Source organism: Rhineura floridana, chromosome 14 (genome assembly GCF_030035675.1).
Source record: "Rhineura floridana isolate rRhiFlo1 chromosome 14, rRhiFlo1.hap2, whole genome shotgun sequence".
NCBI lineage: Eukaryota > Metazoa > Chordata > Lepidosauria > Squamata > Rhineuridae > Rhineura > Rhineura floridana.
In genome coordinates this window covers 10,613,894-10,629,138 of record NC_084493.1, presented here as the reverse complement: position 1 = coordinate 10,629,138, position 15,245 = coordinate 10,613,894, and positions in this window count along the sequence as shown.

Sequence of the window (15,245 nt, the reverse complement as noted above, 5' to 3'; positions counted from 1 at the left end):
TTTGCTCAGCAAGATGCATGCTGAGTTTATCTTGTTAAGGGAAGGCAGAACAAATCCAGGGTAAATAGAGAAACCTGGGTGAATTTATTTTCAGTATAAGCAAGAGGAAGACCTGACTCATATCCCTTTTTTATTTTTTAGACAGAATCTCTATGTGGGTTACTGGGCTCATGGTGAGCAGCAAATAGTTGAATCACAATGGCAAAGCAGTCAGCTGACTGCTTCACTGCATGGCCACAGATCATGCCTCACTGTGACATGCAAAATACCTAATAATAGTGATGGAAGAACCTTTCCTGGCCAGATTTCAATTGGACAGGAGTAAAATGAATTATTGTTAAGGGTGTTCAAAAATAACTCATTTAAGCTTGCTTCCAATCCATGTTTGGCCCTGTCTTGCTCCTGCTGGAATCTATGTGTGGTTGCCCTGTGTGATAAACTGTGGGCCTGTAAGTGGCAGCCTTCTCAGTGAAGTCCCTTCAGGCCCTGGACTCACTGCGCCCATCAAAGCTGGTCTCCTGGACAGAAAGGCGCATAAGAAAATTCCCTGTTCCAGCTGAGCCTTGTTCAAACAAAATGGGTCTTTCTGAGCTTGATGAGCATTTTCCTGTTAGGGGACTACTTTCCAGAGGACAGTCTTCTCCTTGAAGGGCTGCCTGCTCCAAGTCAAGTTGAAAGATAAACAACCCCAGGATAGGAGAGAAGAGCCCTTGACATTGCTCATCAATAGTTGGTTTGTTGCAGACTAATCAGGCACACCAGTCTTCTCCAGTCCACTATGGTGAGAAGGATTTTATTTCTATTCAAATGCTCATTTTTCTTCTAAATTTGCATTATAGTACAAATTGAAAAGATAAATTAATGTATTGTAAATGAATATAAATTAAAATAGACTCACATTATATAGGATCGCGCTATAGCCAGAAAACAACACTAAATAGTCTGAAAATATACATGTCCTTGTGGATCTGAATCTGATAATAATGTATAGTAGCATCATATGCTACAATGTGTCTGTTTCACATCTATGTAATATGAATCTATTTTACATGTGCTCTTATGTTATTCCCATATCTGTCAGTTACACTGATTACCCCTTATGTTGTTCATGGAACTCACTGGCTTTGTCTTTAATTTCATGCAGACCTCAGTATCATTCAGCTGTCTGGATACTGTGAGCCCACTGTTGCCCTCTGAACTGATTCAGAATCGCTCCTTCTCATGAGAGGGCAGGAAGGGATGGAGAGGTACAGAGAAAGAAAGAGCTATGCAGTCCCGCACACACCACCCATTATTAACTCTTGCTTTCCCACCATTGGTTTGGACTCCACTTCCTTGTCTTGTCCTGTGGGTCAACCCTTCACAGGAAAAAAAATTCTCCACCTCTGGTCTGAAACAAAAGGGTTAAAAGAAGGTAGGGACATCCACCAGTAACATTTGCTGTTCTGTTAAATGCTTACAAATACTGGCTTACTGTTTCATGAGAGTAGGCAATGTCCATTTTATCCTGCAGGAGAAGAACCAAGAGTTCTGCGGAGATTTCAAGACGAAAGACAGCTGGTTTCCCCCCCCCATATGTCTGGATTGCTCTTTTGGAAGTCAAATCAATACGTCAGAGGGAGGAATAGGTGGGTTTTTTGTTGGGTTATTGCTTTTTTTAATAGAACCAAGGCAGCTTGTTTCTGGTAAATAAAATTTCAGATGCAATGATTAAGCAACATATGGAACTTCTCCAGTAAAGGAGTTTGCCGCCTGCCGTAGCAAACAGAATATAAAGTATTGAGTCACAGGAGATCACTAGAAGGGCTTGAAATGTATAGACCACATAAAAATGAGTGTGGCATATTCTAGACCTGTGCCAAATTTATAGGGACATAGCCTCTTCTCCTTCTGGTAGTATGCCTAAAGTGACACTTTGGGAGGTAGGCATGATTTTCCCTGAGAGAGTAACATTTTGCCTAGAAAATATGGCTTTTTGCTACAGAACCATTTGCCAGGAAAGGAGCATTTGCCAAGAGAGGAGGATTGATCACACTGAGAACCACACTGCTAACTGCAACCAGGGTTGGTGCCAGGGGTTGGCAAAGTTGGGCATCTACTCAGGCCCACACCCTAGCAGGGGCCCACTGCCAATGATCTTTCTCATCCTGCTACTCATTGTCTGCCACTGCCTGTCCACCTGCCCTCTTCAAGTGCATCAGAATGCACTTGCAGTTTCCAACAAAGGGGGGGGGAGACATACCATTAAAGTACTCTGGAAATTGAGCCTAGACTGAGAAGTCCTGTTTCAATTCATGTGTGACTTGGGCTTTATGGTGAACATGTTTAAGGCCTTCTGTGAGATCCCACAGGTACCTCAGAAATGCCCTGCTACATGGCACATGAAATTAAAGTGAACTCCCAAATTCATGCAGCTCTTTCAAGGTCATCTTTCTGTGAGATAACACTACAAACACTCTGTTGCAATACCCCTGATTTTGTCGGCCAGGAGATGGGAACACTCCAATATTGAGCCAAAAAGGTTATAACTGAACTAGGTCCCTCAGGTTTTTTCTTTTACTTTGCCATAACTCCATATTCTAGTGCAGCCTTTCCCAACCAGTGTGCCTCCAGATGTTGTTGGACCACAATTCCCATATTTCCTGACCATTGGCAATGCTGGCTGAGGCTGATGGGAGTTGTGGTTCAACAACAACTGGAGGCACACTGGTTGGGAAAGGCTGTTCTAGTGCCTTCTGAACCCAAGGCCCATGGAAGCCCTAAAACACAGAAACTATTACATCCCCCTGGTGGCATCAAGAAGGATAAATCCAACTCACTTTCTCCACACTCACCTACTCACTCTGCTCATCTGATCAATGAACTCCATATTCACCCATCAGTCTCACACAACACTATCCTACAAACAAAGAAAAATATCAAATAATTAACTATGTACACCAGATCCACCTGTCTCCTCAGAGTCCATTGCAGAAAAGAAGTGTTCAAAAGACACTCATGATCCAAAGCACTCCATGGGTGAAGTTCTATCCTCATAGTAATTCCCTCAAAAGAATCAATCTAATAAATTGAAATAATCTGGCTGGACTGGAAGGAAGCAGAATGCTGATTTGATGTCACATTTCCCCATCAAAACCCACCTCATCACTGCTACATGTTCAGCACTGCTGAAGAAAGCATAGTGAATTGTACAGAGATGCTCAATAACAGCATCATTAATGGAATCCCCCTAGGATATAACAAATGTTGAACTCAACTCAACTCCCCAGGAGCTTTTTTAGGCACTATAAACAATGAGGAAACTTGTAAGATAGACATTGGGAGGCTTTGAAAAGGTCCAATGTCTCTACCTTCCCTTCCTTATCCATTGTTTCCATTATCTATTTCATCCATCCCCTCTTGTGACTTCAAATTTTTGCAAAAATTATGATCCCTTATCCTCCTGGAATGGTATTTTAAACCCCTAGTTCCTGGGAACTCCTATGTTCCAGAGGAAGCACCTACATTGGTCTGTTCAGCTATTATGTGGGCTCTATATGACCTAACTCCTTGCACAGATCTAGCAGGTGTCATAAATTGAAGCCACAACTCTGGTTCCTGTTTGTCCCACTCAAGGGCAGAGTCAAATGCTGCTTTCATTCTAAACATCTCATCATATGCCAACCAAGTGGAGTCCAGAAATTCATTATTGCCCATTATGTCAAGTGTGGGTAACCTTTGGCCCTGCAGATGTCACTGAACTACAACTCTCATCACTCCTGGCCATTGGTAGAGCACCCCTGCAGAGAGAGGGAGGATCAGAAGGAACAACTATAGGTAAAAGAGAGGGAGATTTGACAGTATGTTGCCTATTACCACTGCACTCTGCAACCTCTGTTGTGGGACTCCTGGAACTCTGTTGAGCATTTGTGCCTCTTTGCAGAACTGAGACCTGATCTAGCAGTTTCCACCAGGTCCCCCATTTGAACTGTGTCATCTGTTTGGGCTGGGGAATATAAGCTGGATGCCTGCGGGAATAGAACTGCCTCCAGCAGGGTTGTCCCTTTGAGGGAGCCACTTCAGGGGTGGGACTAGGGCCTGCCCCTTTGCTCAAGAGAGGGAAGGAAGATCACCTGCTTTTTAACATTAGCCTACCAGAATGGTATTTAGGATAAGGCAGCCAGAGCGAACAGCTCTGTGTGTGCTTCTGCTTTGTGCAAAGTGCAACACTTGGTCTCCTACCTGGGGATGCATGAGCGGGTGCTGAATGATTTGGGATAGCACTTGGACAGCTCAACATCTAACACGCTGTGTAAGAAGAAAGCCAGCAAGGGGGTTCCAATGACTTCCTTCCTCCTGCAAAGAAGCCAAGCAGATTAGCAGATTTCTGCCATCTCCGAAGGGGTGCATCTATTGATTTGTTGTTGATATATGCCTTCAAGTTGATTATGATGTATGCCGGCTCTATGAATCTTTTTTTTATATATATGTATTCATAGGGTTTTCCTGGTAAGAGGTATTCAGAGGTGGTTTACCATTGCCTTCCTCTGAGCCTATGGCACCCGGTATTCCCAGACAGTCTCCCATTTCAAGATCTTATTATGTAATTGGTATTACTGATTGAATGTTTATGTTATTTTTAAAAATATGGTTTTGATTTATCAATTGTGTGCATTGTATTTTTACTGTATATTTCTTTATGTGATATGTTCCTTTGCAATATGTTTTATAATATGCTGTTCACCGCTGTGGGGGCCTTTCAGCCAAAAAATGGGTTGTGGTTTTTGTTGTTATTATTGCTTTCTAAGGCTGATGGGAATTGTATTTCAGCAACATCTGGGGAGACAAAGGTTCACCATACCTACATGAAAATTGCTTCCTTAGTCAGTTGGTTCTCCAGTGTAACCCCACAATAGGTTATATGGGTGAGAAAAAGCTCATCAACTGATTTGACAATATCCTATCCACTTTTTTCCTTAGTTTTCTCCTTGCTCATATCCTCTCCCTTATCCTTCTCTTCCTGTTCAGACTCCCTAAACAGAACAAAAAACCAATCACCATAATCCCCTTATCATATCTTTTCTTTCGTAACAAGGAGTGATACCCTATAGGAATAGATGAGTTCTGAAATGGAACCCCATTGGCCTCTCTGTATCTTATGCATCCATTACCTCCTCCTACCATGTTTCCACCCTATGGACTGCTTTCAGGGTAGAAGACTCCAATAGGAAATCTCGTGCTTTTCAGATGGTGGGCCCTATGGAGTCTGCAATACCATGGAGACCTCCCCTTCTTCAAGGTAACTTGAACACGGCAGCTGTGAAATAGGTCATGGCTGCCCCAGAGCTTGGAAAAGTTACTTTTTAAAACTACAACTCCCATCAGCCCAATCCAGTGGCCATGCTGGCTGGGGCTGATGGGAGTTGCAATTCAATAAAGTAACTTTTCCAATCTCTGGGCTGCCCTCATCCCCTAAATGTGGTTCCCATGGAGAAAACTGACTCCATCATGGCTTTGTCCTCGCCATCCCCATCAGAATCAGAGTCAGAATCACTCATGTGTTTTTCTCCATTATGTTTATGTAGACTTTCAGCTTAAAACATTTTGTAGATCAGCATACAGGTTATATAGCACTCTGTGTCTCTACACAAGCATAATTAAGCATGACTACTCAAGCTAAGACTTTGCGATGGCAATTAGGAATGCCCCTGGAGACCTTTTAATTAGGGTTGGGGCAGGTTTTCTTTTTGTGTGGGGAAAGTTTCTCTGAACGGGACTGTGTGAGCAAGCAAGCACTCCTACAAACAGGTTGAAAAGCTGGCACTGTCTGCAAGTGCTTGCGCATCTGCCAGCACATCTGCCTTGGTGATGGCAAGCTTGGCACTTCATCCAGATCCTCTTCTGATACCACCTCGGGTTGAACCTCTGATCCCTCCTCCTTGGGAGGAGGTGCCAAGTGGTGGCTCAGGTGACAAGGCAGGGCGGAGAGGCAGAGCATGGGCTGGCTCATTGTCTGGAAATGCATGTTCTACTGTAACTGGAACTTAGGGCAGAGAGCTGTCACTATCTAGACTTCTGAAGCCATCTCCTGTTTCAGCCCCCTCCCTCTGTAGTTTACTGGGCCCCTCCCCGGGATCCCATTCTTCTCCCTCCTCCTCCTGATCATTCTGCTAGGAGTCCTCCATGGGGACCATGATAGGCTGAGCCAGTGAAGAATTCTCACCTCTGAGAAGACTTGGTTCCACCTGTGCCTGTATTCCTTGTCTGGCTCTAGCTGCACCACTTCAGCTTCCTTGAAGGATGGGTCCACTGTACTAGCTGTTGCCTCTAAGGCAGTCAGGCATGCTGAAACATCAAGCCAAGACTGATGCATAACTTTTTAAAAAAAAATGTTTTCAACATTTTGTTTTAATGTATTTTAAGGTCTGTTTTTATGATGTTTTAAAGTGTTTTAGCGTTTCTGTTTGCCGCCCTGGGCTCCTGCTGGGAGGAAGGGCGGGATATAAATCAAATAATAAATAAATAAATAAGAAATCCTGCATGTAGGCTCATGCCTCAAATGGGCTTTTCCAGCTTATCACCTCTCCACCTCTGCTGGAGTTTCTCCCTCCCTCCTTCCCCCGAATTTGAGCAAATCCTGTGAATTTTGAGGCTCGGGAACAAAGATTTCAAAATGCTCTTGGAACACAGACAATGCTTTACAGATAAGAATTGGCAGAGAATGATGTGGGGGTGGGTGCTTTGCCATTTCTTTTTTGCTGTTTGCTCTTCAGCTGTATTGAGTTTCGACATCTTTGTTGCCATTGTTGCTGCTTTGAGGAGTTTTATGTGAGCTAAAAATTGCAGTTGTTTTCCCATGTGAAAATATGTAGTTTCACAAATGTACATCACGGGGGTCGATATTGTGCCATTTTGGGTGTTGCTTCTTTGTATTACAGAAACTCATGATGTTCTGGGCCTATGTGACAAAATGCTGACTTCCCTGTTAGGGGGAAAAGGGGGGAGGATATCGTATACCTATTTTGTGCTGAGAAAGCTTCCTCCAGCAAAAGCCCAGGGTGGATTAAAGGGCAGCGAGCTACCATTGACATTAATGGGATGCATTTCTATTTATTCTGCAGGCACTTTTTTCACACTCTAATTGCTACTATGTTTTTGTTAAAATGTGGGTGGTTTTTCTCAGAAAAATGAAAACCTAAAAATAACTGCAGAGCTGCATGCAGATGGAACAGATTTTGAAACAATACAGAAATGTATTTATTTATTACATGTTCATACCACCCTTCCTCCCAGAGATTGGAAAAGTTACTTTTTTGAACTACAACTCCCATCAGCCCCAGCCAGCATGGCCACTGGATTGGGCTGATGGGAGTTGTAGTTCAAAAAAGTAACTTTTCCAAGCTCTGCTTCCTCCAGGTAACTTTTGATGGTGTAGAAAGCTATTCCCTTCTTATCTTCAGAATAACCCTGTGAGGTAACTTAGGCTGGGAGACATAGTGACAGTCCTAAAGACACCCAATGGCTTTCATGGCTTAGTGGAGATTTGAATCTGGATCTCCCCAGGCTTAGGCTTAATTTAATCACTACACCACACTGTGGTCTAGTACTACCACACCTATTCTTCACCACTACCCAGTGGGATACTACACCTCCAATGGGTTCAGCTCACTGGGTAGTGACATGGGAAAGGGCCTTCTTTGTTGTGGCTCCCTGACTTTGGAATTCCCTTCCTCTAGAGCAGTGTTCTTTAACTTTGGGTCCCCAAATGTTGTTGGACTAAAACTCCCATGACCCCTTGATCAGTGGCTCAGCTGGCTGGGGATGATGGGAGTTGATGTCCAAGAACATCTGGGGACCTAATGTTGAAGAACAGTGCTCTGGAGGTATGCCCAGCAGAGACCTTATTAGTTTCTATGATCAGATTGAAACATTTATGTTCTTCCAGGTTCTCGGGGTTAATAGATAAGAGTTAACATTGTTACTGGTCTAAAATTATTTATAAAACAGTATGTATAGAAGCAGCAAAAGCAGCTTTGTGGCTTGAAATGCCACTACAGAAAAGAATTATTATTATTATTATTATTGCATATTTAAATTTATATCACTAAAACATTTTAAAAACAGACTTTAAAATATATTAAAACAAAAGCTTAAAAAATATCTTACAAGCAATTTCAACACAGACACAGATTGGGATAAGGTCTCTATTTAAAAGGCTTGTTGAAAGAAGGTCTTCAGTAGGCACTGAAAAGATAACAGCGCCTGTCTAATATTTAAGGGGAGGGAATTCTAAAGGGTAGGTGCCACAACACTAAAGGTTCTCTTCCTATGTTATGCCAAAGGATAAGATAGTATCTGCAGGCGGCCCTCCCCTACAGAGCACAGTGATTGACTGGGTATACAAGGGGTAAGATGATCTTTCAGGAATGGATTAATAATACATACACAGGAGAGTCCACCTATAACTTCCCTGAATAATTTACCACATTGTTATACAGAAATGGAGAGAAGGGGCTAAAGATGGAGGATTGCCTAATAAAGAGCAGTAAGGAAAAGTCTTTTCTACAAGGAAACAGAAAGATCTAGGAAGTGGAAAAAAAATTACAGGCAAAGTACTAGCTTTCCTGTCATGCAAAAGCCAGACTGGAACGAGATCAGGAAAATGAGAAAAACAGAGGAAAGTAGGAAAGTTGAAATACCAATATCACCTGTCTTACAGTAAGAAGAAAGCACATGGGGAATCATAAGGGTTTCTTCACTGTAACTTAGAAGGGGGTGGCACAGAGACTGAGTTAGCAGCCCTATTGTCAAACAAATTGTGCCTTCTTTATGGGTCTGCAGCAGATCCTATAAACAACTGGTGACAATGATTGCTCTCTCCCTTTAACTATGGGACTTGCGTTATCTGCTGAGGGTTAGGAAGGGCCAAAAGAACACCTCCTCCCTACAGTCTCCTCTCATTTATCCTTGGGTTCTTTTGAACCCTTTTAATGTGGTTCAAAATAGAAGATATTGACTGATCCTCAAAACAAAATAACAAACATGGCTTGGAGGCAAGGAAACATGGAGAGGGTAGAGGCAAGTAAGGGATCTAGCAACAGCCTAAGCAAAGCAATGCAAAAACCCCCACTACTGCTCCTTGCTGTGGGGGCAACATGTCACAGAAAAGCTTCTTATGGAAGTAGCCCAAAACCTAAACCAGAGTGCCATAGAGCAACAGCTTTTGCAGAAGACTGAACCAGTGGTGTGAAATTCTCTCGGTGTGGAAGACTGTACAAAATGGGGGTGCCTTGTACACCCAGCTACAGGGAAAGTGATGGATTAACCTCACCCTGAATCTGAAGTAGATCCTTTCACAAAGATCCAAGCATGTGCCCAAATGATGTTTCAAAACAAAAGGCAATGATGACAACTTCCTGGGGCAACCTGAGTGTAATTAATTGTCATGCCACAGGTTGAAAAGTCCAGCTATCTGGTGTTTCTGCGTATTCAAACTAATTTTTTTAGCAAAGTTCCCTTGCCTTAGTGACAAAAGGCATTTACTCTGAAAATTTAGTGCGCATGCGTGCCATCAACCAAGATGGTGGCAGAGGCTTCAGCCCCTTAGGGAAACCTCGGCCGCCATCTTGATTGATGGCAAACCTGCGTGTGCAGTGCACGCCACCGAAAAAACAGCACAGAGAAAGGTAAGTAGAATGGGGGAATGGCGGGCGGCTTGGGATCTCCTGCCCTGCGATCTGCGGTACCAGTCCTGCTGCAAATTGCAAAAGGGGAGTGCCGGGGCCTGGGGCAGGCTAGTGCCCAAGGGCCCTGGCATGCCTGGGGCCGGCCCTGTGTGCAGGTAACCATCTAAGCAATTTCTGTGAAATGAACTTGCCTGGATGCTCCAGCCTGTCTGTGTTTTTAGCCAATGAGGTGAATGCAGTGGGCATAGGATGGCAGCGTAGGCTTTGGCTGAGGATTAGCATTAGGGAAAGCTGGGTTCCTGTGCTTTTTAACAGCTATATCAGTACCAGTAGGACATACCTTACTTCTCATGGTAAACATCAGGTTGTCAGAGGGAGGGAACAGCAGAAATAATTGTACTCTCTGTAATTTTGTGTTATGCCATACCCCATAGTGTTATGCTATGTCCACCAGTGGTAGCCATTTTGTATCTGGTGCCACCTCTCAAAATTAGAAATGTGCCCACTGATCCAAAAAGAGTTGGCCCCACAACTCTGTCACCATGTCTCAGGGCAAAGCTAAATTACACACATAATCTCAGGGCATGTGCAGAGTTCCAGCTGAACTGAGCTACTTGGTAACAAGCGGAAACTCTGTGCATGGAGATAGCCCTGGTTGCATTGGGGCTACAGGGCTCTCACTCCTACAGAGACTTCCCGTAGTGAGTGGCCTGCATTTCTCCTGAACTGAATATCATTCAGAAACTACACATTTAAAAATACTCAGTGAAAAATTATACACATTTACCAAAAGAAAATTTTGAAAACGTCAAACAGCAGCCAAGTCCCCAAACAACTCTTTCTAATTTTAATTTTAATTGTTCTATACAGTAACCACAAAGCTTTTAGTTAGTAGCTGGTATAAAATGTTGCAAATTAATAATAATTAATAAACAATCTCTATGTTAATGAGAGAGCACCTGGTTTCCTTTCTCCTGCTCTGTATAGCTACATTACACCAAATTTTAATTTTTTGCACCAGTCAACACATAATGAAATTTTATTTTGTTTTATTATAGCTTTTCTGCTATTATCAATGGGTGTGTTTTGACCAATGGATGGGTTAATGTTACGTCTGTAACAAATTAACAAGAACCATTTTCCAGCTGTTTAACCTACCTTGAAATTGGCTATTTGTTTCAGCTATATTTAGGGATGAGGTGAATTTTATATTTTTTTTGGTGGTGGTGGTGGTGGTGGAAATTAGACCAGGTACCATTTTGTTTTTCCTAGAAATCCCCAATCTGAGGTCATTTTTTTGAATATTGGGAAACGCAAAACAGCTGCTTTCTTTGTCACTTACTGGGAGATGCCCTTATAGCAGAGAGTAGTTGGAAACATACATTTTTACAGAGTGGGGGGATCATTCTCCCAGCAGCTTGCTTTATTTGAGAGGTGTAGTGTTAAATACACTCAAAGAAAAATAGTAATTGAAGCAGTTCGTTGTCATAATCATTATCATTAGTCGGGTTCCCCCCCCCCCAGAAAGGTAAACTCCAAGAAACTTAGAAATCTGTATTTAAATCCTATATTTAAATGGCATAGGGGGATTTAGAGATTAATGGTGCACTCCCATGCATATCTAATCATAGGTACATCCTACTGAGCAGGGCTGGTGCCAGAGGGTGGCCAGGTTGGGCTCTGGCCGAGGGACCCTGTGGCTCAGAGGGGCCCCTCCTTAGGGTGGGACGATGGTGCTCCTGTTCTGTGATTCGCAGCAGCATTGGGTCCTGCAACACAACCCTGCCAAGGATCATGGATAGGGAGCTCCCAGCCCCTCAATACAGACAGTGTGGGCTTCAATAAGCCTGCACTCATGCCCCACCTACCTCTCTCGTCAGTGTGAATGCCGTGCATGCTGTGTGTGCATGCCTGCCATTGCCCAAGATGGTGGCAGGGGCTTCATACAACACGAGAGGTAGGTGGGGCATGCAGCTGGGCTTATTAGCCCCATACCACCTATATTGGGAGGGTTAGGCTACAGCACTGTGGGCCTGGGGCAGGCTAGTGCCCAAGGGCCCAGTTATGCCTGGCACCAGCCCTGCAACTGAGGTCTATGGAACTTACTCCCAAGCAGACATGCTGATGAATCAGTGAAATGACATGGCAAAATGAATTTGGGGACAAAGCTGAGGGGACAATTTAACAAAAGAGTTTCTGCTTTCATTGCTCTTTCAATTTCACAATTTTTGGATAAAACTGTTCTGGTAAAATTACAAAATGCACTGCTTTCTTAATGTAAACTGCAATACATGATGATGCAGTCTCTCAAACTTGCTGTCACAATGACCCTGACATCTTTCAGAAATGTCCGCATCTTCTCTATAATGAAAGAAACAAAACTTATACTGCTAGACTACTGTTGATTTTTGGTGTTGTTAAAGAAAGGTAGCTCCTATTGTTTTTGGTTGAAATTTCATTCCTCCTGACAGTGCATTGAAAATACAATTGTTTAACCTATCATTCCTAAATGATTGTTGTAAAAATAGCCTGCAATAATAAATCATCACCTGAGTCGAAATGATGTTTGCTCCAGGATTTTGTGTCAATATCCAGATCTACCAAGACATTAACAAAATTGGATTTCCATTCCCTTTGTTTGCACAAAAAAGATTAATGCCAACAAATTAAGGGGGGGGAGAGGAATTAGGTGTGTTCCTTTATGAGCAATTGGTTTATTGACATGATGAATGTGTCAGAGAAGATTTTGATTGAAGATGAAAAACAAAGACGTAGAATTTTTGTGTGTAACCCAGAAGAGGAATTTAACTATTCTGTAACAAATGCATAAGCATAGTTATTCAGTGATAACTAGAACAGGACCAGACATTCTCCAGCTTTGATTTTATTTTTGTTAGTAATTTTGGTAGCACCACTTCAGCTTCCTTGAAGGGTGGTTCCACTGCCTCTAAGGCAGTCCGGCATGCTGAAACATCAAGCAAAGACTGATGCTTAGCTTAAGAACTCCTGCATATAGACTCATGACTCAAGATGGGCCTTTCGAGATTATCAGCACACCCCCTCTGGACCCACTTCTGCCAGAGTTTCTCCCTGCTCTTCCCGCCAATCCTGAGCAAATCCTGTGAATTTTGAGGCTTGGGAACAAAGACTTCAAAATGCTCTTGGAACACAGACAATGTTTGACAGATAAGAATTGGCAGAGAATGATGTGGGGGAGGATGGTTTGTCATTTCTTTTTCCTGTTTAGTCTTCAACTGCACATTGCCGTTGTTTTCCTGTGTGAAAATAAGTCTGCACTCAGTCAAGAATCAAACAGTGAATGGGATGATGTGACAATGCTGTGAAACCAATTTGATTTGATTAAACACGTTGGCCACTGAAAACAAGTGAGGGCAATTGAGAATTAGGACAACTCGAGGTAATCTAAATGAATGTGCAAACGCTTTTGCTAAAAGAGATGGGGAAGAGGGTGGCATTGTTGAAATGGTGAATAATTTTGTCTCACTTCTAGTGGCATCTCCAAAAACAATCATAACACCACACCCACTCTCCCCTTGCAATCAATCAATCAATCAATCAATCATTTATTACGGTCAATGACCGGCACTATACTCCCCTTGCAAATCGTTGCAGATGTTAAAATTTTAGGCATTAACTACTAGTGATAGCATCATCTTTCTTATAACATAGAGCCACTTCTCCAGTCTTCAACATGGAGATAACAGCAGCAACCTTTTCTGCCATTATGCTGGCTTGTTTTTCTAACTGCCACCAGTGTGTTAGAGAAAAAACACAGAGGAGGGGAGGTCTGAGACTTTTTTTTCAGAGTCAGTATTGTTGTTGCTGCAATTATTTAAATGTATATCCTGTCCTTCCTCCCAAAGAACCCAAGGGTGACAAGCATACAAATGGCAAAACAATTAAACTTCTAAAAACAATTCTTACTTGATTGTTGTACGGTCATAGACCCATTAAAATAAATAAAATACATAATCAATACAACATCAAAACAGTTAAAATACAGAAATACGGTACCATAAATAAGACAAAAAATATAATTGAGAAAAAAAGAATCCTCTTATGACTACTTTGAGCAGAGAAGAGGACCTTGGGCCACTGACTCAGTTGTAAGCTGATGTCCTACCAGGGAAATTCCTCATGATAGGGCCAAGTAGTCTGTTACATTCCTTCCTATAAAAATTCCATGTAGTTGTGATTCAGCAACTTCATCTCTGCAGGGACACAACTGATCCTTGTGAGGGACACCTTGAAACCGCCCATCTGAAAGAGTGGAAGTAAGACAATGAAACCTAGCTCTAGAAAAAACATGGTACTTAGGGGTAGTCAGATTCTCCAAATAGATGGCATATTTGGGAAACTGGAAACTCAAACCAAACTAGATAGGGGAACAAATTTTACAGGCATTTAATACCGAATATTGAAAATCAATATCCTTAATTCTTTGATCTAAAATAAATTTGGCAGCCCAGAAATCTTGTATATGAAGAAAATCAATAGAAAAACCTAACAAATGCAATTTAATAATAAAAGATTTAAATCAAGAACTGGTATAAACATCTTGCTGAAGAAGACTTATATATCATAAAGAGGAATCACTGTAAACAACCTTAAGCCAGTATCTAAAAGCAAGGGACCAAGCAATACATCCTATTGATGCAAGACCAGCCTCAAGTCGTAAGCCTGTGGCTGTAACACATCTTGGCATTCTGAAAGGAGATCTCAGGAATTTTGAAAGAACACTCTCCACAACTAAGTTAAATCCCTGGATGCAAACCAGAACATTGTACAATAACTGGGGCAAAATTTTAGCCTTAAATACCCGAATGGCAGTAGGTATAAATTCAGCCCCCTTGGTACAGAAAAAAACAAAAGACTGCCTTAATAGTATTCTGAGCAGGACTTCCCAGGAGGATCCCTCCGCCTGTGCTGCCTCTGAGACGTGCTCCCGTCTTGGATGAAACTTATCCACTTTTAAATTCAGTCAGAAGGGTTTTTTCTGACTGGGGATGATTTCTTCCGGGTAAGGAAGAAGCGTGAGATCTGCCACATAGTTTTGTTTTGATTGTTGGAGCCTGGAATTCGTCAGAATTGTCTGTCTTCCAGCAGTTCAGACAGAGCGAGGATTTTATGCTAGCTCAGCTGGATAAGTGACCCGTTTTTTTTTAACGGACTAGCAGGCAAACCTCCTGTCTACATTTATCATTTTCTTATCTATATAGCTAAAGAGATTTGTCAAAGTAACAGCAATTAAGATAACCTAGATGAGGTAAGACTTTCCTTCTTTATTTACGGAACTAAGGGGGAAGAAAATATAAATAGCTTATCTTTTTTTTTTATTATTGCAAAAAGCTGACATGGAAAATTGCGTTTTAAAGATTACAACGGATGAGAGCTTTCTGATTGGGAGAGATAAGAAATCTTTTTGATTTACAAGACTTTTGTGTAATATATATAAGGGACTATTTTTTCTGATCTACTTTTTGTTGTTGTTGTTGACGAATCTGCTCATTCTCTCTGCTACTAGTTATTTGAACACTGTGAACTAAAAGCTGTTTTTGC